Raw genomic sequence first — 23777 nt, 5'->3', positions numbered from 1 at the left:
TAATAAATGATCAATATGGACACTTACCACGCTGCGCATTGGTCCTCCTCTTCTCATTCCAACGACGAGCGTGACAGTATTGAACACTTGAATGTTTTGGTTTTTAAATATAGCCTACAGTAACAAATGAATGAAAATGCATGTGTGTTATTTGAAATCAAATAAGTTATATTCTAATGTTACCTTATACCTTCATAAAAACAATCAAATTATAATTTGTGATAGCATATATGACATTTATGAATTGCACTTTTAGAATGTTGTAGTCAAAATAACTGCTCATTAGTTGAAGGGGGGTACCTTGAAACCCAGCGGTTTAATGTTAACCGTCACAACTGTATTCACTACAGTATAAATGGTCATGGACCTAAGACTGATTGGACTTTACCAGAGTAAGTGCCCGTCTGCAAGGCCCATTTGTAAGTTAAGATTTGTCGGAATCCTTTTCTCAAAAGTCACATTTAAAACCTGTTGAAAAAAATGTATCAGTGGGCATGACGATAGACCTCCATTGCTAACTTTGTGACCCCTAATGTCACAATCACTGCTACGCCCCTGCTTGCACTGATCAGGTGAGAGCTATTACTGAAATACCCCTGAAGGACATGGTTCCAGCTCCACTATCCTTTAACTAAATGTTCCCACCAAATAGACTGTAAATTCTACTTAGTTTGCAAATTCATGTGTAATCAATAACGCACAACACTGTGTTGTAGAGAAATAGCAGCACACCTCATTTGGTGAGAAGGCACAAGGCTAACTAAATTACATACACTGAACAAAAATATAAAGTGTTGGTCCCATGTTTCATTAGCTGAAATAAAAGATCCCAGAAATGTTCTTTACGCACAAAAATCGTTCTCTCAAATGCACAAATTAGTTTACATCGCTATTAGTAAGCATTTATTATTTGCCAAGATAATACATCCACCTTACAGGTTTGTCATATCAAGAAGCTGATTCAAATCAAATCAAATCACATTTATTTATATAGCCCTTCGTACATCAGCTGATATCTCAAAGTGCTGTACAGAAACCCAGCCTAAGACCCCAAACAGCAAGCAATGCTGGTGTAGAAGCACGGTGGCTAGGAAAAACTCCCTAGAAAGGCCAAAACCTAGGAAGAAACCTAGAGAGGAGCCAGGCTATGATTAAACAGCATCATCATTACACAGGTGTCGCCAGAGAATGTAATATTAATGATCTACCATAAGCCGGTTCCAACACCGTTTTAGATCATTTGGCAGTACGTCCAACCGCCCTCACAACCGCAGACCATGTCTATGGCTTTGTGTGGAGGCAAACGGTTTTCTGACAACGTTGTAGCGGTGGGGTTATGGTATGGGCAGAAAAAGCTACAGACAACAAACACAATTGCAATTTGAATTCACAGCGGTACCATGACGAGATCCTGATGCCCATTGTGGTGCCATTCATCCCCGGCCATCACATCATGTTTCAGTTTGATAGTGCACGGCCCCATGTCGCAAGGATCTGTACACAATACCTGGAAGCTGAAAATTTCCCAATTCTTCCACCGATTTGAGAATGTTTGGGATGCTCTGGATCGACGTGTATGACAGTTCCCGCCGATATCCAGTAACTTTGCACAGCAATTGAAGAGGAGTGGGACAACATTACACAGGCCACAATCAATAGCCTAATCAACTCTATGCGAAGGAGATGTGTCTCGCTGCATGAGGCAATTTTTTTTTTTTAGGTGTATGTGGCCAACAGATGCATATCTGTATTCCCAGTCATGTGAAATCCATTGATTAGGGCCTAATGAATTTATTTCAATTGACTGATGTTACTCAGTAAAACATTTCAAATTCTTGCATGTCGTTTATATTTTTGTTCAGTATACATTACAAAATGCAATAAACATAATTATATTCCTTTGCCTACATGAATATATTTAACTCCCTATGCCTAAAATACAAACTAGAAGGGGTTAAAAGCTATTCACACTCATACCACACTTAAATATCAAAGGCCAAGGTATTTTGTTGTGGCTTAAATAGCATTTTTGAGGTGTGCCAACCTGTTTGTCCAGTCAGTGGTTGGTTGGTTTTGTTGTGTGTGTAGTGGAGGATGGTGGAGGATGACTGAGGCACGAAAGACCAAATAAGCATTAGGAAAGCCTGAGTTAGGCAGAAGAGCGGACAGATTTGAGATCAAATGAGATCCCATACTGTGAGCAGTCACGTAGCAGCCATCCTCAAGCCCTAAGATTCAATATTGAAATAATTAGCTTTCCGTTCAGTGAGAAGTACAGACAGTATATGTTTAGCATTTTTTTTTATAAACCCTCCATAATAACCAAAGTACTTATTGAGTGTGATGTTGGCTGTTTTTGTGGGTAAGCCACCAGTCAGATTATTAGCAACTTCTATGACTAGTTGGTGGTTTGAATTATAATGAGACTGTGTAATAAGACAGTAATAAAAGGTTATTTGTATAATTTTAACACGTGCTATTAAGACTATAACTTTAACAGAGCTGGGACAGTGCAATGTACCAGAATAGTAACATGAAGGCTGAGAAAAAGAGCACGTCCGGTGGTTCATACTATTTCACAACCTCTTCAATTTATGATTATGTAGGTTTTTTGGGGGACCCGACCAAATTCACCTAGAAATATTAGTTATAGATATGTCATTTTGATTGAAAGCAAGTCTATTTTTGTTATATTTGTGCTATTTCTTTGCTTCCCGTTTTTAACTTTTGGTTTTGCATCTTTTATTTTCTGTTTTGTACACTAGCTTCAAACAGCTGAAAATATAATATTTTGGGTTAGGGAAAAAATATTTCACAGTGGTTTAGATGGTACAATGATTATCTACACTATGCTTGCTTGTTTTGTCACATAATCTGAAATTAGGCAAACTATTAGAATTTTAGCAACCAGGAAATTGCGGAGCGATTCATAAAATATATATTTTATGTACTATATGACCTGACCTAGGTTAAATCATATGGGTTGTCTTAAGGTTTATGATGAGTGGCATAATTATAGCACTATTGGTGAGACTCATGTTCTGACATCTTCACTCGTAGCCTAAAGATGAGGGTAAAACACTTAACTGGGTTAAATCAGGTAAAACTTCCCAAGGAGGAAATGGGGTTGACAAGGATCAAACGCCTTGGGCCTTTTACTTATTTAACAGCCCATAATTACCCATAATGCCAAGGTCATTATACCACTCCAGTTAAAACGTGAGAGGAAGTCATCTCCAAACTCCTAGGCGGGAACAAAAATATCACATGATCCAACAGTTTAGTTTCCCCAACTTCACCTGCATTTACAGTACAGAAACCTCAGGGGGTAGAGCTAATTAGCTTGTAATTAGAACTGACTTGTTTGATGCCGATAATACAAATATCAGACAGTGAGGCGGGAGTGGGTTATTACGAGGCAAAAATAGGGACTTTTCCGTAGGGTGTAAATATTAGTGGAGGTACATTAAATATTTGTCAATGCAGATGAATCCCGATGAACTCTAAGCTGAACCGCTCGGCAGGGATCCTCCAATAACTGCAAGCTGTCAAAAATCTGTGTGACGCTAGGCTAACAGTACCGCACAAGCTTTTATTGTGACTTGCGCTGGGGCAACATTAGCATCACTGTTTTAAATGACAAACAGTTGGGGTCACCTGTCAAATGAACTCTGAAGCCTCAGGGAACATGAGGATGTTTTTCATAAAACACCTTCATACATTGTGTCTATCCAACTACATTGTAAAAGCCAAAGCATTTTTAACTCAAATAACTTCTAGTTGAACTCAAAGTCAATGAAAAGTCATTATTACTTAATGTTTGTGGTACTGACTCAAAACTAAATGAGAAGTCACAACTCATTGTTTGAAAGTTCTAATAACAAATAAACTTTTTTCCCAGCATGCTATACTGAAGTTTGCTTTTTTGGAATTGTTTTTAATATCTGTGTTTATGCATATACATTGAGTGATTGATTAATCTTATGCTACACAAAGATAAACTAATCCAATCATTTAGTTAGCTTTTTGGCACCCATTACTGAAATTGTTGTTCCTATTTAAATTGCTTAGTCTCCTCACACTGAGATCCTTCAACCTACCTTCAACCTACAACCAGAAATGTTGGTAAAAGTTACTCAAATTTTGTAACCTTATTTACAGCCCTGATGTGGCCTGCAAACCATGAGTTTCAGGCCACTGCATTACGGTAAAGCTAGACCTCAAAATATATATTTTTTATTTAACCTTCATTTAAGTAGGCAAGTCAGTTAAGAACAAATTCCTTTTTTTACAACGGCCTACCTCAGGTAAACCCTCCCCTAACCCGAGCTACGCTGGGCCAATTGTGAGCTGCCCTATGGGACTCCCGATCACAGCCAGTTGTGATACAGCCGGGGATCAAAACAGGGTCTGCCTTAAACCGCTGCGCCACTCGGGAGCCAGAGAATTGTGATATGTTCTAAACTTGTAAGGCCTTATGAGATATGTAAAGCATTGTCATAAAGAGTTTAATTACAGTATAATGATATTTGCCTAGGAAACTCACTCAAAAGAATTGCCCCCAATCTATCTTCAGAGCTCGTGCTGTTAGGTGACTGGGACATGCTTAACACCCCGGCCATCCTACAATCTAAGCTTGATGGCCTCAATCTCACACAAATTATCAATGAACCTACCAGGTACAACCCCAAATCCGTAAACACAGGCACCCTCATAGATTTCATCCTAACCTACCTGCCCTCCAAATACTTCAACCAGGATCTCAGCGATCATTGCCTGCGTCCGTAATGGGTCCGCGGTCAAACGACCACCCCTCATCACTGTCAAACGCTCGCTAAAACACTTCAGTGAGCAGGCCTTTCTAATCAACCTGGCCCGGGTATCCTGGATGGATATTGACCTCATTCCGTAAGTACAGGATGCCTGGTTATTCTTTAAAAGTGTTTACCTCACCATATAAAATAAGCATGCCCCATTCAAAAAATGTAGACCAGAAACAGATATAGACCTTGGTTCACTCCAGATCTGACTGCCCTTGACCAGCACAAACACATCCTGTGGCGTAAAGCATTAGCACCGAATAGCCCCGGCGATATGCAACTTTTCAGGAAAATTTGGAACCAATATACAAAGGCAGTTAGGAAAGCAAAGGCTAGCTTTTTCAAACAGAAATTTGCATCCTGTAGCACAAACTCCAAAAAATTCTGGGACACTAAAGACCATGGAGAATAAGAGCACCTCCTCCCAGCTGCCCACTGGACTGAGGCTAGGAAACACTGTCACCACCGATCGATCCACGATAATTGAGAATTTCAAAAAGCATTTTTCTACGGCTGGCCATGCTTTCCACCTTGCTACCCCTACCCCGGTCAACAGCCCTGCACACAGCAACTTGCCCAAACCTTGCCCATTTCTCCTTCACCCAAATCCAGATAGCTGATGTTCTGAAAGAGCTGCTAAATCTGGACCCCTACAAATCAGTCTGGCTAGACAATCTGGACCCTCTCTTTCTAAAATGATCTGCCGAAATTGTTGCAACCCCTATTACTAGCCTTTTCAACCTCTTTCGTATCGTCTGAGATTACCATAGATTTGAAAGCTGCTTCGGTCATCCCCCTCTTCAAAGGGGGAGACACTCTAGACCCAAACTGCTACAGACCTATATGTATCCTACCCTGCCTTTTTAACGTCTTCGAAAGCCAAGTTAACAAACAGATAACTAACCATTTCGAATCCCACCGTACCTTCTCCACTATGCAATCTGGTTTCCGAACTGGTGATGGGTGCACCTGAGCCTAAACGATATCATAACCACCATCGATAAGAGACAATACTGTGCAGCTGTATTCATCAACCTGGCCAAGTCTTTCGACTCTGCTCATAATAATGTGGTGATTGACAGAATCAACAGCCTTGGTTTCTCAAATGACTGCCTTGCCTGCTTCACCAACAACTTCTCAGACAGAGTTCAGTGTGTCAAATCGGAGGGCCTGTTGTCCGAACCTCTGGCAGTCTATGGGTGTGCAACAGGGTTCAATTCTCAGGCTAAATCTTTTCTCTGTATACATCAATGATGTCGCTCATGCTGCTGGTGATTCTCTGATCCACCTCTATGCAGACGACACCAATCTGTATCCTTCTGGCCCTTCTTTGGACACTGTGACGAGCTTCAATGCCATAAAACTCCCCTTCCGTGGCCTCCAACTGCTCTTAAATTCAAGTAAAACTAAATGCATGCTCTTCAACCGATCGCTGCCCACACCTGCCCGCCCATCAGGCATCACTACTCTGGACGGTTCTGACTTAAAATATGTGGACAACTACAAATACCTAGGTGTCTGGTTAGACTGTAAACTCTCCTTCCACACTCACATTAAGCATCTCCAATCCAAAATTAAATCTAGAATCGGCTTCCTATTTCGCAACAAAGCATCCTTCATTCATACTGCCAAACATACCCTCGTAAAACTGACTATCCTACCGATCCTTGACTTCATTTACAAAATAGCCTCCAACACTCTACTCAGCAAATTGGATGCAGTCTATCACAGTGCCATCCGTTTTGTCACCAAAGTCCTTTATACTACTCAACACTGCGACCTGTATGCTCTCGTTGGCTGGCCCTCGCTTCAAATTCGTCGCCAAACCCACTGGCTCCAGGTCATCTACAAATCTCTGCTAGGTAAATCCTTGCCTTATCTCAGCTCACTGGTCACCATAGCAGCACCCACCCGTAGCACACGCTCCAGCAGGTATATTTCACTGGTCACCCCCAAAGCCAATTCCTCCTGTTGCCACCTTTCCTTCCAGTTCTCTGCTGCCAATGACTGGAACGAATTGCAAAAATCACTTAAGCTGGAGACTCATATCTCCCTCACTTTAAGCACCAGCTGTCAGAGCAGCTCACAGATCACTGCACCTGTACATAGCCCATCCAGCTACCTCATCCCCATACTGTTATTTATTTTTGCTCCTTTACACCCCAGTATCTCTACTTGCACATTCATCTTTTGCACATCTATCACTCCATTGTTTAATTGCTAAATTGTAATTATTTCGCCACTATGGCCTATTTTTTTGCCTTACCTCCCTTAATTTACCTCTTTTGCACACACTGTATATAAACATTTTCTATTGTGTTATTGCTGTATGTTTGTTTATTCCATGTGTAACTCTGTGTTGTGTTTGTGGCGCACTGCTTTGCTTCATCTTGGCCAGGTCGCAGTTGTAAATGAGAGCTTGTTCTCAACTAGCCTACCTTGTTAAATAAAGGTGAAATAAAAAAATAAATAAATTTAACTTGAAGGCCACAGGACTGAAATTCAAACAATTCAACAACCATATCTCTGTCACAAACAAACACAGTCATGGGTGGTAACTCTACAATTCACTCAAAAAGGCAAGGCACACTGGGAAATTAAATTGGAGGCGTAGCTTAGTAGGGGCGGTACATTTTTTTTCCAAGCAGATACAACTAAAATCTGGACCCCCTACACTGGGTCACAGTGACTCTATCGGTTTGAGGAATGACTACAAAATCACTTTAATTAACTGTACTCAGATATATTAAGTGCAAAAGGTTTCCTCAACAGTTTTTAGTAATGACAGCACATTGGGGTATACAGTGTAGACTTTTCACTTTGTCCCACAGAGTCAATGGGGACACTGTTTTCGCGCCGATTTATGGGATTCCGATCACGGCCGGTTGTTTGACACAGCCCAGGATCAAATCAGGTCTTAGACCGCTGCGCCACTCGGGAGCCCAAATTCATACCTACGCCTACATCATACACGGCATACTGAAAGAGTAATGTTGCAGGACTGCACCGTATTGCAATTGTAATAGCTAGCTACAATGTTGTAGCACAGCATTGACTGTGTTGACCCACCGGTGTGTTTTGTGGTCTGATCCACTTTTGTTGCTGTGGTCTTATCTTTTTATATTCTTGTTTGAGTTTCTTAATTTGTTCCCTGCACTGTTTGACTGACCGACGGATTCCCATCTTGGCTAACGTATTCAATATGTTTTTTAAGACCTTTTCATTTGTAACAATCCAGTTGCCTCTGGATACTCGAAACTGTGACATCATTGCTGGGAGACCGATCATTGAGTACGGCAATTTGTAACGCCACCCACCGGCCTACTTGGTTCGAGGTCAGTACCAGATATCAAACGAGGCTGAATATCCCGCTTGGTTTCAGGAATCGAGAGGGCCAAGGGCAAATGGAAATAAAATAGAAAACATGATATTCACAGCCCGGCATGGCCCTGCAGTGACAAAGCACCATTTGTGTGCATTAATGGCAAACAGGCGGGAGGCTGAATACCAACACCTAGAAGACTGCAAAGAAGAAGAAGAGTGATGAGAGAGGAGAGGCAAGGGTATTCAACGAGAAAGAGACAGTGTGGGAGTAGAGGGGCGTCAAACATCGGTGACAGCGCCATACATCACGTTAAGTCGAGGCAGGGCTTAAACAAATACCAAATCCCAGTGACCCTGACAGGCCTAGTAGACGACAGCGCGTCACTGGGTTCTGCGGGCTCTTAGACGCTCACAGTGGGCAGCAGATATGCAGAGTCAAAGAGATAAACTGTCACAGAGCTCATTGGGTAATTGGGGAAATATTCAACATGGCCTGATTATTATAATTTTTTTCAAAAAAATAAATTCCCTAAAGAGATTCATAATTGAGGGAAAAAGTTTAACAATTTAGTGAGAACGTGTTAACATTAAAGGAGTGAGACAACCTGCACAGAGTCAAACTCAGGGAATTCAGGGATGTACTGTGAGCACAAACACATGGCACACAGGAAAACTATTATATGAGGGTGAGAACATTGTACACTATTCACCAACTGTAGTCTGAAGCAAAATGGTGTCATTTGTCTCCTTTTTACCATATTTGTCCAAATTCAAGTTTAAAAGTAACTTCTGTTTGTTTCAATTGTTTCCGCAACTTGTTCAGCACACACAGTTTATTTATATTAACGTGATACATTAAAAGAAATGGCTAAGTCAGTTAAACACATAATTTGTCACAACAAGGATAGAGATTGCATATACAGTGCCTTCAGAAAGTATTCATAACCCTTGACTTAATGCACATTTTTGTTACAGCCTGAATTCAAAATGTATTAAATATAGTTTTTTTTCTCATCCATCTACACTCAATTCCTTATAATTACAAAGTGAAAAAATGTTTTTAGAGATGTTAGCAAACGTATTGAAAATGAAATACAAAAATACCACACCCCTAAGTCAATACATGAATCACCTTTGGCAGAGATTACAGCTCTGCGTTTCTCTGGGTAAGCCTCTAAGAGCGTTGGATTGTACAATACAATATTTCATCATTATTTGTATTTTTTTATTCCATCTCTGTCAAGTTGATCATTGCTAGACAACCATTTTCAAGTCTTGCCCATTTAAGTCAAAACTGTAACTAGGCCACTCAGGAACATGCAATGTTGTCTTGGTAAGCAACTCCAGTTTGGCCTTGTTTTTTAGGTTATTGCCCTGCTGAAACGTGAATTTATCTCCCAGTGTCTGTTGTTAAGCAGACTGAACCAGGTTACCGTCTAGGATTTTTCCTGTGCTTAGCTCTATTACGTTTCTTTTTATCCTAAAAAACTCCATAGTCCTTGCCGATTACAAGCATACACAACATGATGAAGCCACCACCATGCTTGCAAATATAAAGAGTGCTACTCAGTGATGTCTGTGTTGGACTTTTCCCAAACATAACACTTTGTATTTATGACATAAAGTACATTTTTTGCCACATTTTTGGCAGTTTTACTTTAGTGCCTTATTGCAAACAGGATGCATGTTTTGGAATATTTGTATTTTGTGCAGGCTTCCTTCTTTTCACTCTGTAGTTACTTCACAAAACTAGCCTAAATAACAATGTTGTTGATCCATCCTCAGTTTTCTCCTATCACAGCTGTTAACCTGTTGAGGACAGAGGGCGTTGTTTTCACTTTGGGGGAAAATCGTGCCCAATTTAAACGGCCTCGTACTCAATTCTTGCTCGTACAATATGCATATTATTATTACTATTGGATAGAAAACACTCTCTAGTTTCTAAAACCGTTTGAATTATATCTGTGAGTAAAACAGAACTCCTTTTGCAGCAAACTTCCTGACAGGAAGTGGAAAATCTGAAATCGATGCACTCTTCTAGGGGCTGCCTATTAAAGTCCTTGATATTTATTAGTTTAGATGCACTTCATACGTCTTCCACTAGATGTCGACAAGCAGTGAGAGAAGAAATTGAGTGTGTAACTTGATCTGGGCTCGAATTATAGCTCTTGGCATGACGTGTCACCAGTTTCCTGTTTTCTGGAGAGCGCGAGCAGGGACCTGGATTTGCCTTCTGATAAGCTGTCGTTATGGACGACTAATATCTCCGGCTTTGATTTTATTTGATACAGGTGACAATATCATCGTAAAGTATGTTTTTTCAATATAGTTTAATCAGATTATTTAAATTTTTTCGGGAGTTTTGCCGTGTTCCGTTCTCTGAGTTTGTTTACGATGGAGAGATTCGCGCCACTTGGCAAGTGTGCTTGCTAAATCGAGAGGGAAAAAGGCCGTTCTAAATCCAAACAACGATTGTTCCCGACAAAGGACCCCTTGTACAACATTCTGATGAAAGATCAGCAAAAGTAGGACCCATTTTATGATGCTATTTCATATATCTGTCGAACATGTTGTGCTAGTCGTTTGCGCCCAGCTTTTGGGTACTCTCTCGCTATACCTAAGCTGGATGTCGTAATGAAGTTATTTTTAGAATTCTAACACGGTGATTGCATTAAGAACTAGTGTATCTATCATTTCCTATACAACATGTATTTTTTAGTTATGTTTATGAATAGTTATTTGGTCAGAATATGTGTGTCAGAAAAAGTGTCAGAAAAATATCCGGACGTTGTGGGAAAAAGATGCTACGTTAGCACAATGTATAACCACTGATTTCAGCTCTAAATATGCACATTTTCGAACAAAACATAAGTGTATGTATAACCTGATGTTATAGGACTGTCATCTGATGAAGCTTATCAAGGTTAGTCAAAAATTATATATCTTTTGCTGGTTTGTTACGATTGCTAACTTTTGCTACTGGGGAATGGCTTGTGTTTCTGGCTATTGTGGTAAGCTAATATAACGCTATATTGTGTTTTCGCTGTAAAACACTTAAGAAATCGGAAATATTTGCTGGATTCACAAGATGCTTGTCTTTCATTTGCTGTACACTATGTACTTTTCAGAAATGTTTTATGATGAGTATTTAGGTGTTTGACGTTGGTGTCTGTAATTATTCTGGCTGCTTTCGGTGCAATTTCTGATTGTAGCTGCAATGTAAACTATGATTTATACCTGAAATATGCACATTTTTCGAACAAAACATAGATTTATTGAATAACATGTTATAAGACTGTCATCTGATGAAGTTGTTTCTTGGTTAGTTTGGTTGGTTCTTGGTTAGTTAGGTTGGCTTTGTGCATGCTACCTGTGCTGTGAAAAATGTCTGTCCTTTTTTGTATTTGGTGGCGAGCTAACATAAATATACGTGCTGTTTTCGCTGTAAAACATTTTAAAAATCGGACATGTTGGCTGGATTCACAAGATGTGTACCTTTCATTTGCTGTATTGGACTTGTTAATGTGTGAAAGTTAAATATTTCTAAAAAATATATTTTGAATTTCGCGCTCTAAATCCTGAACATATTTAGGCTTGCCATAACAAAGGGGTTGAGTACTTATTGACTCAAGACATTTCAGCTTTTCATTTTAAATTGTTAAAAATTGTAAAAACATAATTCCACTTTGACATTACGGGGCATTGTGTGTAGGCCAGTGAGACACAATCTCAATTTTAAATAAAATCTGTAACACAACAAAATGTGGGAAAAGTCAAGGGGTATGAATACTTTCTGAAGGCAGTGTATCTAATCATTGGCTCACGTTAGGTTTTCAGTATTGCTTCTTTTCTCTCAAATGATGGTTTTCATCCAGATTCCAGCTATATCGAGCCAAATTAAATTACAATTAGGACATGTTAAACATCAATTTGGTCTCGCTTCCAAAATGTAATTGTTAAATCAAGAAAATAGACAAATTAATGTTTGCAATTCACCTCACTATTTAAAGATTAAGTTGACTGAGAACACATTCTCATTTACAGCAATGACCAGGGAATGATTAGTTGATCGTATGAGGGCCAGATTGGGAGTTTAGCCAGGACACTAGGGTTAACACCCCTACTCTTACAATAAGTACCATGGGATCTTTAGTGACCATAGCAAGTCAAGACACCTGTTTAACATCCCATCTGAAAGACTGCACCCTAACCAGAGCAATATCCCCAATCATTGCCCTGGGGAATTGGGATGTATTCTTATAGACCAGTGGAAAGGGTGCCCCCTAGTGGTCCTCCAACACCACTTCCAGCAGCATCTGGTCTCCCATCCAGGGACCAACGCTGCTTAGCTTCAGCAGTGGGATGCAGGGTGGTATGCTGCTGGAACAACGTGTTGTGTTTGCAAGTACAGGGAGAATAAATCAAGTGTTGCTTCACAAATTGGTGAAAGCAACTGCGAAGAAGATCATGTAGAAAATATGTTTCCATCCCTAACCTGGCATCAAAAGAGTTCAATATTGAAAGATTTTAAAACGTCCAAACAGACATTTTCTTTGAAAAATGTATCCTATGTTTGGATAATGTAAAGCTCTTGGAAGGTAGCCTAATGTGGTCGAGTGAAAAATAGATCAAATGAAACCATACCATATAGAAACAATCTATTTGGAAAAACATGAAATTAATCTTACGAGACTACCACAAGGGAATTGAAACTACAGATTGCTGTCTCCCAACCCCTGAAACGAGTTAAAACATTGTCCAGACTTTCTCATTCTGTTTCCTTTTTGCCCATGAGAGCTGACTTCATTTGTGCTGGTCTACTCGGCAGATTGCATTCCATTTTCTCATCAATTTCCCTCAGTGAACGCCCTCTCGTCTCCTCTTCTAGAGAGGAGAAAATTAAAAACCCAACAGCTCAAAATATCTGAATGGGCTCAGGTCTACATGTGGGTAAGATGGTCAGAGAATGTCTTCTGTATCGTTTTATTTTTTACTAAACATACAACATACATTTGTGTAAGACCACAGTGTAAGACTGTATTCAACACCTCTATAAAAGGGACGGAATAGCCAGTATGATACCAATAACTGACGATATCGAAAGAGGACCCAAATAATGTTAATATCTAATGATTTTTTATTGTTCATTCTTATATATATCTGTTTTACTTCTATCTTATGTTTAAAAACAGTATATTAACTTGTACCCATAACTCTCTCTATAATGAGAATAATGAGTGCTACTTCAACCATGAATCATGTTTTGCAATAATAGTGCCAACCATTGCTACATCATTCTATTTACTTCCTTCCCCTTTTAAACTTCTTAAATCATTTCCCAAACTTGATGAACATCATATCCCTTCAATCTTATGGCAGGCTAATAAGTTAAACAGGCATGTTCATGCATTCGGTCATGACTGTTAGCTTGTGAAATCTTACCAGACTTCTTGTGAAGATACATTTCACTGAAGATTGCACTGCATGTGCCCAACTGTCAAGTTTTGACCGTATACTGTATGTGGTGAGTTTAACTGTAGCCAAAGGAATCCAGTAATATACTGTAAAGTCAATTGATTACATCCAGTAACTTAAAGTACAGCAATGCAGTCTGTTTTTTTTTATAAAGGACTAAGGCAGCCCCCTCACATATACAGGACCAGTCAAAAGTTTCGACACACCTACTCATTCAAGGGTTTTTCTTTAGTTTTACTATTTTCTACATTGTAGAATAATAGTGAAGACAAACTATGGAATCATATAGTAAACTAGAAAGTGTTAAACAAAATATATTTTAGATTTTAGATTCTTCAAAGTAGCCACCCTTTGCCTTGATGACAGCTTTGCACACTCTTGGCATTCTCTCAACCAGCTTCACGTGGAATGCTTTTCCAACAGTCTTGAAGGAGTTCCCACGTATGCTGAGCACTTGTTGGCTGCTTTTCCTTCACTCTGCGGTCCAACTCTTCCCAAACGATCTCAATTGGGTTGATGTGGGTTGATTGTGGAGGCCAGTTCATCTGATGCAGCGCTCCATCACTCTCCTTCTTGGTCAAATAGCCCTTACACAGCCTGTAGGTGTGTTGGGTCATTGTCCTGTTGAAAAACAAATGATAGTCCTCTAAGCGCAAAACAGATGGGATATCGCTGCAGAATGCTATGGTAGCCATGCTGGTTAAGTGTGCCTTGAATTCTAAATAAATCATTGACAGTGTCACCAGCAAAGCATCTCAAACTTGGACTCATCAGACCAAAGGACAGATTTCCAGCAGTCTAATGTCCATTGCTAAGGGGTTTCTTGGCCCTAGCAAGTCTCTTCTTATTATTGGGGTCCTTTTAGTAGTGGTTTCTTTGCAGCAATTTGACCATGAAGTCCTGATTCACGCAGTCTCCTCTGAACAGTTGCACAGTTGCAGTTGTCTGTTACTTGAACTCTGAAGAATTTATTTGGGCTGCAATTTCTGAGGCTGGTAACTCTAATTAACGTATCCTCTGCAGCAGAAGTAACTCTGTGTCTTCCTTAACTGTGGCGGTCCTCATGAAAGCCAGTTTCATCATAGCTCTTGATGGTTTTTGCGACTGCACTTGAAGAAGTTCTTGAAATGTTCCATATTGACTGACCTTCATGTCTTAAAGTAATGGACTGTAATTTCTCTTTGGTTATTTGAGTTGTTCTTGCCATAATATGGACTTGGTGTTTTACTAAATAGGGCGATCTTCTGTTTACCACCACTACCTTGTCACAACACAACTGATTGGCTCAAACGCATTAAGAAGGAAAGAAATTCCACAAATTAACATTTAACAAGGCACACCTGTTAATTGAAATGCATTCCAGGTGACTACCTCGTGAAGCTGGTTGAGAGAATGCCAAGCATGTGGTGCAAAGCTGTCATCAAGACAAAGGGTGGCTACTTTCTCAAATATAAAATAAGTAGCACTTTTTCGGTTACTACATGATTCCATCTGTGTTATTTCATAGTTTTGATGTCTTCACTATTATTCTACAATGTAGAAAATAGTAAAAATAAAGAAAAACCCTTGAATGAATAGGTGTGTCCAAACTTTTGACTGGTACTGTACATCTATGTTTATTTAATTCAATATTAATGTTATTGAAAGTTCTCTCAAATTGTGCCACTCGCATGCAATCCTGTCCGTTAAAGCTGGAATCCATATCGGTAAAACTGCCACGTCTGTTTGCAATATTATAACAAAGATGTTACTTCAAACCACGAACGCGTTTTTTTCCCCTTGGACATCATTGCATGCGTGATAGTACATACTCTGCTGTTCTATGATATTTGTATTACGTTGCTGGATTCTCATGTCAATTTCAGAAACAAAACGATAACAAATGTGCCTGCGCTTAAAAAAATGCTGAGTTGTTTGGATAACCCAACTGGTGGGTTGCAGGCTTTGGATCACTTAGTTGGGTTATTTTCTTTAAAAAGAGAAACCTTAGGTTGTTGATGCTAAGTTATTGGTGCTCAGTTATTGAGATATGCCCCAGCGGGTCAGAGAAGTATACTATGAAGCAAGCTAGATCTGCTCAAGGTTTCTAAAGCCAGCCGGCTTCAGTTAGCTTCCCATTCCAGCTCCGTTCTACGACGGTGGATATCGCTCGTCCGCCTGCTGCTAACGCTAGCAGCCATGTAACTGCGTGTGCATGTCACACAGGGCTAGTTGAACGCCAAACTCTTAATTGAGACAATGTTGAAACATAAATCCATGGGCAAGTCAGTGGCACATTTTAATATGTGCCAAAATCAAAATGAAAGAAATGTTATCTTGCAAATTCAGCAGTCTATCGTGTGAAATAGACTCTTTATTTTAGTACTTTGGTGTGGTTATCAATGCACAAGTACCTTTTTTTACCACTCATATCGATAAGATAATTGTTGTAAGTCATAACATTTGTTTAGTGTGCGTGATGTTTCAAATGCATTTGTCATTACTAAATGTGAAATATGATAGATCATTTAACATTACTATTTTATAAACATACAAAAACAAGTTTGATTAATCAAATATGTAATCCGTTGTTAAAAGTAACAAGTAATTAAAGAGCAGCAGTAAAATAAAAATAGCGGTGTAAAAGAGGGTGCCACAGTCATACTCTGGACCTAGTTTTGTCCCATGGAATAAATGTTGTGGATCTTAATGTTTTTCCTCATAATCCTATCAGACCACCATTTTATTACGTTTGCAATCGCAACAAATAATCTGCTCAGACACCAACCAAGGATCATCAAATGTCGTGCTATAAATTCTCAGACAACCCAAAGATTCCTTGATGCCCTTCCAGACTGCCTCTGCCTACCCAAGGACCACCTAACTGAGGAACTGAATTTAACCTTGCGCAATACCCTAGATGCAGTCACACCCTAAAAACATTTTTCATAAGAAACTAGCTCCCTGCTATACAGAAAATACCCGAGCTCTGAAGCAAGCTTCCAGAAAATTGGAACGAAAATGGCGCCACACCAAACTGGAAGTCTTCCGACTAGCTTGGAAAGACAGTACCGTGCAGTATCGAAGAGCCCTCACTGCTGCTTGATCATCCTATTTTTCCAACTTAATTGAGGAAAATAAGAACAAGCCAAAATAAATTTTTGATACTGTTGCAAAGCTAACTAAAAAGCAGCATTCCCCAAGAGAGGATGGCTTTCACTTCAGCAGTGCTAAAATCATGAATTTTTTTGAGGAAAAGATCATGATCATTAGAAAGCAAATTACGGACTCCTCTTTAAATCAGTGCATTCCTCCAAAGCGCAGTTGTCCTGTGTCCGCACAACTCTGCCAGGACCTATGCTCAAGGGAGACACTAAAGTGTTTTAGTACTATATCTCTTGACACAATGATGCAAATAATCATGGCCTCTAAACCTTCAAGCTGCATGGATGCATAGATGGAGGGCAATCAATTCACATATGAGTGACTCAGTGTCAATAAATGACATGACGGTGTGACATCACTCTGTGGCAACGATGGGTTCGCATTTCGAGTGGGAGCGGCCTTGCCTCTTGAAGGGAAAAGCTCAAATGGAGAGAAAATAGGAGAGAGGCAAGGCCTGTGCTTTTGATTTAAAGTACATTTTTCTTTCCCACTCCTGCTCTCGATCTACCTCTGGCCATCCTCTCTCTCTCTTTGCGTCTGTTTCTTTCTGTCTCCTCCCACTCTCACACCTACACCCACCCCCCATACGCATTCTTTTCCCTTCCCTCTCTCTCTCTTCCTTTCTCTCTCTGTACTTAATGTAGTGGAACGGCAGCTGATGTTGGCTCTCTAGCCTGTGTTGTGGCAGGATCTAATTGCAGGACTCACACAAACACAGAGAAGGACCTTTATCTCCCACAAACCACCCAGCCTCAGTGAGCCCCCACAGCACAAACTCACCCTCTTCAGCATCACCATAACTGTCTAAACATCCCCCAATTAAACCATTACAGTCAACAGAGGAAGAAAGGGAGGCAGGCAGGATGAGAGAGCGAGAGAGAGAGAGCAAGAGAGAAAGAGCGAGAGAGGATATACTGTATTTAGAGAGATGATGAGGAAAGAAATGGGAAAAAGAGAAAGAGAGAGCAATGGTCTCCCCAATGTGACCCAATGTGTCAAAGAAGTACTACAGAGAGGTAGATATTGAAGACAGTGATTTACGCACCCTGTCTCCATGTCCACTAACCCCGAGGGAGAAAGGAAATGGCAGAAGGGTCAGAGAGATAAGAGCCTCTTGTTCTTAGGAGGTGTAGAGATTATTACATTCCAGCAGATAGCCTCACACAATCTTGTCTAGTTTCTTCAACTTGGAGTGAAAGGAGTATTAGTAACTGTCTAGACCTACGTGCTGTTAGACCATACGGAATGATGTTGGTTGTTAGCTATCCTTTGGAGGGTGATACAGGTGTGACAACCATTTCAGATTACTTTGTACTCAATTAAATAATTCAATCATGCTGGATATGACAGAAATAGTTACTCAAATTTGAGAGAAGGGAGTATTAGTATTTGTTTAGACATAGGTGTTAGAACCTGCTTAATTGCGTTGCCTTTGGTTTGTGCCCTTAGATATATAAAATAGAATGACTAGAATTGAAAATTTTTGCGGCATTGTAGTAATAATATTTCTATGTTCTTTGTTCTCCTTCAGATGATACAAGTGCTACAACCATTTGAGATGAATTTGAGCTCAATTAATTACTTGAATTAGTCTTGATATGATAGAAATAATTTGACTGAGGTTGTGCACCAGCATCTTAAATATAACAGGGATGTTTCCCAATTTGTGACTTCTGTATTTATTTTTGAAGTCAGGACTGTTGACGGCATTTGCAATGCAGGCTATGAAATGAAACAAACACCGATTTAAAATTGGCTCTTTCAAATAGACCTTCAATTACAGGATAAAGAAAACAACTCTCACTGAACAGGCCAGGCAGGAAGTTGCCAGTACGTCGATTTATAACAACAATCAAATTGTTCATCGATGGCAGTGACGGCGATTGAATGATGAAGCTATTTCCACCGAGCGCCAAGGCAGAATCTATGGCTAGTCTCGCTAGCGTATTCATTATAGACCCAATAGCTACCTGGAGGGACATGATACATAATACCCTCTGTTTTGTTTGTCATACATTTCTCCCTGGCCAACATGCCTAGAGAGCTACAAGCTATGCTACCAATTTACCCAAACGGGCCAAGCGTTAAGCCATCTGTGCTCTCTAGTATACGACATCACACTACAAGATGTGATATGACAGACCTAACAAGGCTGAGCCTGCGTCGTCCACTACAGAGTCAGAGCCATGGAAAATGACACAACATGTGTCATTCTGCTATACCGGCGTGCCAGAGGTTTAGACACTCTTGGCTCGGGATCATAACATCTCATATGCATAGCAGTATGAGAGTATATTACAAAAATTATATGTTTCATTTTCTGAAAACGTGGAGTATGGAATCGTGCACTGCACCAAATTGGTTGTTGCCAAATATTTCATGAGAAATGTACATATAATTCCTTTTAATTTTAGATAAAATTTCAATACTACTGTAAGGATATGTACAGACCACTTAACCACACCCTGAGTGGCAAACTTTGTAAGTAGTATTTCACTTTTCATTTATGTATATATATATATATATATATAGGCACTCAGTGGGGGATTTAGGGAATGGTGGATGACGGAGTGTCTAGGGAGATGGATAGGGTCTGTCTGGCAGAGACAGGAGGAAGGTGAGCAGCCATGTAGGGACCACCTGCTTCTCTGTAGGGGAGGGTGGGTAGGCAGTAGGGGAGGCTGCAGGTGATAGAGATAAGACAGGGTAGGCGTCGCTTGGCTGTGTTTACCCTGCACTTAGAGCAACAGGGTGTGTGTGTAAACCCTCTCTGGGTCAACATGGCCTGGGTGTCATCCAAGTCACTGTGTAGCGAATGGAAGACGGATCGCTCGTGATGGGCGGGGGGAGAGGTGGGAGGGTGACACGCCTTCACCCTCCCCTAATTCAATTGTCCACATCAAGAGAGATGGATGAGATGTGGCAGATAAGGAATGCACATGTGAACAAAAGGTTTTAGGTATAGAACAATTCCAGACATCTTCCTTGTCTCTAAAATTTCACCATATTTTAATTTTTTTTGCAGTTTTGCCCAATGTCCTTTAGCTATATGTAGTTTTCAGCGTATTTGAGAAGGAAACCTAATTTAATTTGGAGAGAGAGCAGGCAGTACAGTACACTCTCTGGGGACCCAGAAACATGAGACAGAAAATGGCAGATGGCAAATAGTTTGATTCCTTTTAGTCAAAGAAAATGTATGATCCCTTTCTATATGATCCCTTTGTTGTTTGGAGTGAGATGACTGTCTTGTTCCTACCATGTTCTCACTCTCAGGGAAACAGAATAGGGCAAGCTAGGAGGTGTCCCTAGCTGTGAACATAAACAATTGCCTGAGAATGCACGCATACACAAACAAATACGCATGCGCACAGGCTGCAAACACACACACACACAAACAGAAGTCAATGAGGCAGTGAAGTATTTAATGGAAATGCAGTCTCAATCAGGAGGAAGTGCTGAAACACAGAGAGCGGAGACGAAAGATTTAGATAGCATCACTGGTAAAAAGACAAAGCTAAAAAACATGACGCATCTCATTCTTACCTGATCCCACTGTTAGACACATACAGAGCTCCTGTGTGGACTCACCTGATAAAATACCAGCTGCTAGAGTTGCTCAATTTTGACCCAGAGGTGCTTTCTTACATATTCAGTGAAAATGACTAATGCTTTTGATGACTCCGTTTAGTCTACCTTAAAACTGCCAGGGCAAAACATTATAGAAGCGACGATATTCTAATTTAGGTTTTGAACGACCAATGCATGTTAAATTCAATGTTCCTCTCTTTTCTCTGTCAATACTCAATATTCCGGAACATCAGCTGAGAACTCCATTCCCTAAGTGGTCACCCGATGGCTCAACGACTTATTCGCTAGTTTTCTTGCAGGAAGGATGGACAAAATATAAGCATTATCGCATAAGTGAGAATTCAGGAGACATTTAATCAATTCCACTAAGTTGTAAACAGTGACAGAGACATGATAATTATGAGAAATGCCTTCAGTATGAATATCCAAGAAATGTGTTGTTGATGTAATTAAAACCTACAGTGCCTTTGGAAAGTATTCAGACCCTTTGACGCTTTCCACATTTTGTTAGGTTACAGCCTTGTTCTAAAACGTATAAAAAGTTTTTTCCCCTCAACAATCTACACAAAATATATATATATATTTTTTTTAAATGTTTTAAATATCACATTTACATAAGTATGCAGACCCTGTACTCAGTACTTCTTGGGTATGACGCTACAAGCTTGGTACACCTGTATTTGGGGAGTTTCACCCATTCTGCTCTGCAGATCCTCTCAAGCTCTGTCAATGTTGGATGCTGAGCATTGCTGGAAAGTTATTTACAGGTCTCTCCAAAGATTTTTGATCAGGTTCAAGTCCAGGCTCTTGCTGGGCACCTCAAGGACATTCAGAGACTTGTCCCGAAGCCACTCCTGCGTTGTTTTGGCTGTGTGCTTAGGGTCGTTGTCCTGTTGGAAGGTGAACCTTCGCCCCAGTCTGAGGTCCTGAGCGCTCTGGAGTAGGTTTTCATCAAGGATCTCTCTATAGTTTGCTCCGTTCATCTTTGCCTCGATCCTGACAAGTCTCCTAGTCCCTGAAACATCCCGACAGCATGATGCTTCCACCACCATGCTTTACAGCAAGGATGGTGCCAGGTCTCCTCCAGACGTGAAGCTTGGCATTCAGGCCAAAGAGTTGAATCTTGGTTTCATCAGACCAAAGAATCTGGTTTCTCATGGTCTGAGAGTCTTTAGGTGCCTTTTGGCAAACTCCAACGGGCTGTCATGTGCCTGTTACTGAGGAGTGGCTGGTCACTCTACCATAACGGCCTGATTGGTGGAGTGCTGCAGAGATGGTTGCCCTTCTGGAATGTTCTCCCATCTCCATAGAGGAACTCTAGAGCCCTCTCAAAGTGATCATCGGGTTCGTGGTCACCTCCCTGACCAAGGCTCTTCTCCCCTGATTGCTCAGTTTGGCTGGGCGGCCAGCTCTAGGATGTCTTGGTGGTTCCGAACTTTTTCCATTTAAGAATGATGGAGGCCATTGTGTTCTTGGGGACCTTCAATGCTGCAGAAATGTGTTGGTACCCTTCCCCAGATCTGTGCCTCGACACAATCCTGTCTCGGAGCTCTACGGACAATTCCTTTGACTTCATACCTTGGTTTTTGCTCTGACATGCATTGTCAACTGTGGGACCTTTAATTGACAGGTGTGTTCCTTTCCAAATCATGTCCAATCAATTGAATTCACCACAGGTGTACTCTACTCAAGTTGTAGAAACATCTCAAGGATGATCAATGGAAACAGGATGCACCTGAGTTCAATTTCGAGTCTCATAACTTCTTTGGGACTGCAAGGCAGTATTGAGTAGCTTGGATGAATAAGGTGCCCAGAGTAAACTGCCTGCTACTCAGGCCCAAAAGCTAGAATATGCATAGTATTAGTAGATTTAGATAGAAAACACTCTGAAGTTTCTAAAACTGTTTGAATGATGTCTGTGAGTATAACAGAACTCGTATGGCAGGAAAAAACCTGAGAAAAAATCAGACCAGGATGTGGGAAATCTGAGGTTTGTAGTTTTTCAAGGGATTGCCTATCCAATATACAGTGTCTATGGGGTCATATTGCACTTCCTACGGCTTCCACTAGATGTCAACAGTCTTTAGAACGTTGTTTCAAGCTTCTACTATGAAGGGGGAGCGAATAAGAGCTGTTTGAATCAGGGGTCTGGCAGAATGCCATGAGCTAAGCCAAGCGCACGGCCGTGAGTGTGAGCTGCGTTCCCTTTCATTTCTAAAGACAAAGGAATTGTCCGGTTGGAATATTATTGAAGATTTATGATTAAAACATCCTAAAGATTGATTCTATACATCGTTTGACATGTTTCTACGAACATTAATGGAACTTTTTGACTTTTCGTCTGGACTTTTTGTTTTTGACTTTTCGTGTGGCGCATTGTGCATTTGGATTACAGGACTAAACGCGCAAACAAAAAGGAGGTATTTGGACATAAATTATGGACTTTATCGAACAAAACAAACATTTATTGTGGAACTGGGATTCCTGGGAGTGCATTCCAATGAAGATCATCAAAGGTAAGTGAATATTTATAATGCTATTTCTGAGTTTTGTGACACCTCTCCTTCTTTGGAAAATGGCTGTATGGTTTTCTGTGGCTAGGCGCTGACCTAACATAGCTGACCTAGCAAGGTGTGCTTTCGCCGAAAAGCCTTTTTGAAAGCAGACAGTGTGGCTGGATTAACAAGAATTTTATCTTTAAAATGGTGTATAATACTTGTATGTTTGAGGAATTTTAATTATGAGATTTCTGTAGTTTTGAATTTGGCGCCCTGCAATTTCACTGGCTGGATGCTAGCGTCCCACATATCCCAGAGAACATAACAAAGGGTCTGAAAACGTATGTAAATACGGTATTTCTGATTTAGTTTTTAATATGTTTGCAAACATTTCTAAAAACCATGTTTTCACTTTCTCACTATGGGGTATGGTGTGTATTTAATAAATGTTAGAATAAGGCTGTAACTTAACAAAATGTGGAAGAAGTCAATGGGTCTGAATATTTTACGAAGATTTGTACAGTCAAAATTAGGGAAACTAGCTCATTACATGGAGAAACACACATGCTAACATGCTAATAACGTTGTTTTTTTAGGAAAACCCCAAGTTTACATTACCAAGTACATTGATGGGGTAAACCTACTCTAAGAGTATTTATTAGTCTGTTTGAAAGGTTTAATTCCTAATCAACCGTTCAATTTGAATACATCTGTTGTTGAAGTACAGTATATCAATAAAGCTACAGTACTCCAGCAGGTGTCAAGCAATGCATGCTAAAAGACCTCGTTAGTGCAGAGGTCAAATTAGATTTAGAATTTCTTGTGGTTTTCGGCTTCAGACAAAAACGTCAAACGTTGTATTAATTAGCTCTAGACATATAATTGCCTTGCAAAAGAATTCATCCCCCTTGAAGTTTTTCCTATTTTG

This window comes from Salvelinus namaycush, chromosome 10, assembly GCF_016432855.1.
Source record: "Salvelinus namaycush isolate Seneca chromosome 10, SaNama_1.0, whole genome shotgun sequence".
Lineage (NCBI taxonomy): Eukaryota > Metazoa > Chordata > Actinopteri > Salmoniformes > Salmonidae > Salvelinus > Salvelinus namaycush.
Note: the sequence above shows the minus strand (reverse complement) of the source record.